Genomic DNA, 5,329 nt, shown 5'->3' with positions numbered 1-5,329 from the left:
AGATATTAATCTTCTATGTCTGATCTTTTTTTAAATCTGATTATTAATGTCCTCCTGACCTAGTAACACACATCAGTTCACTGATACAGTTTCTTGTTTGATACTTTTGTATGTAAATTGTTTATATTTTTCATCAAGGCATGTGAAATCTGTTGGTTCATACTGTATTATCTATAACAAAATAAAATCCTCAGACCACCTACAGCAAACAGACCACATTCAGGAGATTAAATGTGTCTGTCACTGGTGAGTAGTACATAATTTATTATAATGACTATTTATTTATACGACCATTCCAGTCCTTGAATCTGAAGAGGCGCTCCCAGGCTTTTAAAGGGTTACTCCAGCGATCAGCATTAAGCTTCGTATCAGTAGATACCCGGTAGTATATTCAAATTATGGTACTTTCCCCCCCTCATATCCCCCTGAGACGAGATAATTATGCATTTTATTTCTGTAAAAAATCCTCAGATGACGCAAATATCATAATTTTGCGTCATCTGAGGATTTTTTGGCCAGAGGCTAGAGACTACAGCCAGTAGAAGGAGCTGTTCCGCATGTTTTAAACCCACCCATAGGGGTGGGATCTCATTCACATACTCACATACAATGTAAATGCGCACAGCCGCTCGGCTCGCGGAGCAGTGCGGAGCAAAGTGAGTGTTTCAACTTTTCAATGAATTCCTATGAAAGTTTAGTTTCCATATGCGATCAGAAAACACGTTGTGAATGACTGCCGCGCTTACCTCAGCTCTGCTCGGATCTTCACTCTCGTGATGAATGAAATCTGACTCATCTTCCCAGCGCTGAAGTTCCCCTTTAAATACCATTGTATGTCCAGTGAATTTTCACAGGTGCTTTTAATTGGTCAGATAAAAATCTGTTGATAAATGCGAATTACTTCCTATTAAAAGTTGTAGTGCTTCATCAATCCATGGGATAGCTGTTAAGACATGAATAAATACCTTGGTATAGAAATAACTAAAGATAAAAACAGATGTGTTACAAATTTTAATCCAATTATAGCAAAAACAAAGAAAAAACTGGGACAAATTGTTGGCTTCAAAGAGATCTGTCTGTTAAAGGAGGAGTTTTGCTTACTAAAGCCGAGGGGCTATCTCGTCAATCTTGTGCGGCCCAATCTCTTTATGTTGATAAGCCTACTGGTAAAATGATTGATAGAGCTCTAATAGATTTTGTTTGGAAAAACTAATGTCATTACATGAAAAGATCTGTTATGCTAAACACCTACAACAAAGGTGGTTTAAATCTTATTGATTTCAGTTCTTTAAATTATACTTTTAAAGTACTGTGTAACTTTTTTTAGTTTATTCTTAGCTAAAAACACTTAGTTCTTTAAAAAATATATGTGCTAATTAATGTATATTTACTTCTTTCAAGTAATAAAGGATTCTCGTAAGTTTATAATATGCCATTGAAAATACATACGGGTAGGGGTTCGAATGCAGGTCGCCATGTTGCCCCTCCATCTTGAAAGTACATTAGCCAAAGAGGGACATACCCGTAAATTCAAGCTTCACCTTTCGCGTTTTAACACTCGATGGCACCGTGTCGAATGTGGACGAGGTCGAACTGGAAGCCATGTTAATCTTGGACTAAATCGGCCACCGTAGGAGTTAAAACGAAATCGGAATTGAGAGGAACAGAAACTAAAATTCACTGGATGGTCATATACAAGTTCACCACTAGATGGGGGAAAATATCACACAGTGTAGCTTTAAAATAAATTGGCTTCATCGGTATTTGAAAAATCAACATTCCATTTGGTATATTTTTCCACAACAAGCTTTTTCATATATTGGAGGTATTACATTTCTGTTGACGTGCAATTACAGCATTTCAAAAATTCCTCTCAAACTCTCAAATTTTCACCAACAGGTACTTTTGGCACAGGCTCTAATATATAAATATTACCCCCATAAATGTTTTATTTGGAACAATCTAAATATTTTATACAAAAATAGAATGTTATTTTTTGACGAGTGGTTCAAAAATGGTTTGCTTTTAGTAAATCAGTTGTTTAATAATCAAGGTTTATTAATGTCTTATACTGAATTTCTTTCAGAATATAACTTGCCAGTTACCCCTAAAGAATTTGCCATAGTTATGGGATCGATACCAGATAATTAGTATGCTCTTAAAAAAATAGCAATCGCTCTCCTCTTACGACTATTTCTATTCCTCAACCATTAGAAAAAACTGTTTTTCTGAAGTAAAAAAAGGATAGAAATTATAAAGTTAGATCCCTTTTATTATAAACATGTCATCTGTGTATCTTTTTTGCATTAAAAAAAAAAAAAATCACATTTCTAACCGGCATTCATCTCGCGGTGATCACCGGTGATCGGTTCTGCGCAGATTTTGCTAATCTCAAACGAGCCTAATTTCTAGTGAAGCTCCGTATCGGGGTGTGTATAGACCAATTTACAGCCTACGTCACACTGACATCAGGTTCAACTGCGCATGTCGGTTGCAAAAGATGGTCTGGAAAATGTTATAATGTATGTAACACATTGGTTTAAATCGTGCTTTAGGCTATAGCCTATACATGTTACAACAGTTGAATTATTTCAGCAAATAAGCAGTTAAATTTGATTAAATGTTTCATTAAATTGCTGACACCGAGTGAAAATAATGAAAATTTGAAAGAAATTTGAGAAAGTTTAAGATTAAATTTAAGATATTTTTTATTTTCAAAATGTACCCTTACGAAAGGAAAATATATTTACCAATATATTACTTGAAATATATAATAATATATTGTTAATATATTGATGGTGCATTTATACAATATATGTAATATATTGCAGTATATTGCAAAATATACAAATGATTGCCGCTTTCAATATATTGCAATATATTGGAAAATATAAATATTAAATCCCTTATATGGGAATATATCGCCTTATGTGTTACATGATATTTTCCAATATACTGCAATATATTTTTGTTTCGTAAGGGTAGGCTATATATATATATCAAACATCTATTTAAGCATGCGTTCCATCAGTGAAACAATACAGCCTGTAAAACCTTTAAATAAATATCAGTAAATAATGGTATTATAAATTATATAAGAAAGTTAATTAATATGTTTTATATTTCCCCACAGAGGCGCTCATATGCCGCTTTGGGCTGAAAGGGATGTACACAAGCAGGAAAGAGAGCATAATTTTTCTAATATCTTCATGTTTTCTCATAATGTTCCAAAACTGATAGTTGTAGTAAAAGGTGTGAAGAACGAAATTATTTTGTGCAGGGTCAAGAACTTTAGGCTTTGTTTGATTATGTTGTGATTATGCGCTGTGATAGAAAGCGAAATTAAAAATATCTGGCATGTATGAAATGCGCTATACACATAAACTTGACGCACTTTAAAGGGATAGTTCACCCAAAAATGAAAATTCTGTATTCATTTACTCACCCTCAAGTTGTTCCAAACCTGGCCAAAGATGGTTTGTAACAAAGCAGAGAGAGCAACCATTGACTACCATAGTAGGGGAAAAAAATACTGTCAATGGTTGCTCTCTCTGCTTTGTTACAAACATTCTTCAAAATATGTTTTTTTTTTGTGTTCAGCAGAACAAAGAAACTCATACAGGTTTTGAACAACTTGAGGGTGAGTAGGCTAAATGATGACAGAAATGTCATTTTTGGGTGAACTATCCCTTTAAGTCTAATATAACAAGCACAAACTGTGTTAAATAGAGTTTGAAGTAAAATGTATCGGTCAGCACTGTTTTTACTTTACCACAGTAGGCCTACATTGTGCAAACTCCTAATTAAAAACAAACAAAAGGAAGAAACGTGTATCCTCTGAGAGAGACGTAAATTAAGATTTGGGAAAATAAATAAGAGATCCCATGTCCAGTAAAATAAAATGGAGTAAGCCTATTGGTAAATTCGAGGAATATCGTGTGACCAGATCGCAAAACGTAGGCAAAGCTTAAATTTAGCTCACCTCACAAAGCTCTCTCTCGTTTGGTACAAATTCATGTTTCCATGGCTGCGATGTAACATAAGTAATTTATGTGATATGTGCGGCATGCGACCGTTGAACACGGTGTCGTTAGATTGCATTTGGCGTCGGCCTCTTTCAGGGCTTAAGTTATTGCCTTTTAATATCAAACACGTCAAGCTCAGCTTCTTATATCGTCCATTCATTCGTCTCATCCTCATTATATAATGAAGTAACTATGTTCTGTCACTTGCCAGATGTGATGCAGGGGAACTTTGTCGTTAATGTTAGTTTTTATTTTTATTTGCAGGTTTTTAGCCTATGCAGTGCCGCGTTTTCACTTACGTTAAAATGGATCACAGATTTTTATGACATCCTCGCAGATTGCCTTCTCATCACATCTTCTGTCCAATAAAATGCTCTCTAGAATCTGAAGCCCACCCCACACACACACACTATAAATAGACGCTGAAGCTGCTGCTGAAATCTGTCAGTTGTTCACACATTTACTATTTTCCACGTGGTGAATGGCACACAGTGGACTACATGCGATAGGAAACTATTCAGACAGTGTAAATATGCTTTCAGTTGAGGCGAAGGAAGTCTGGTGTTATAGAGTATCCTGTTGTACTGCTTAGGCAGCAGCTCCACCTTGCGGGGAAATTGGGTATTTTAACATGTAACAGGAAATCAACAGTGTTGTGATACGGTGTGTGCATGTCAGTTCTGGAACAGAGTAATACATGGAACTTAATCCACAGTTTGTGTAGCGTCCTTATTCACTAACATACAACATGGTGTCGGATAGACTAGGACCCAAACGTGAGCTTATGTAGCCCGTCGCTGACACAACGCGTTTGGTTTATTTACTGGAAAGATAGGTCGTATTTACGTCCGTTCGTATTTACGTCCGATAGCAAACCAGCTATCGTGACATTGCGACTGGAAGATGGCATCGTCCATTCCGCCACCGGAGCTGATGAAGATGTCTGGTGACTTGAGCAGCAATTGGACAAGTTTTCGAGCTGAGTTTGACGATTTTGCTGGCGACCGGACTATGTGAGAAAGATGCGGACGTGCAAGCGGCAACACTAAGAAGACTAATGGGCAGTGAATGCCGACACATATACAAACACAACCTGGGTCTCACACAAGACCAGCAGAAAGACGTAAAAGCCATACTGGAAGAACTTGAAGCCCCCTTCACACCCATTAAAATGTTATCTTTGAGAGGTACGTTTTTGGTAATCTTAGACAAGAGGAGGGTGAGACTTGATGCTTTTGTTACGAGACGAAGCGGCAAAAAAAGCGGCAACATGTGAATATGGAACCCTAAGAGACCAGCTTATA

This window comes from Gobio gobio (genome assembly GCF_949357685.1).
Source record: "Gobio gobio genome assembly, chromosome: 24".
NCBI lineage: Eukaryota > Metazoa > Chordata > Actinopteri > Cypriniformes > Gobionidae > Gobio > Gobio gobio.
Note: the sequence above shows the minus strand (reverse complement) of the source record.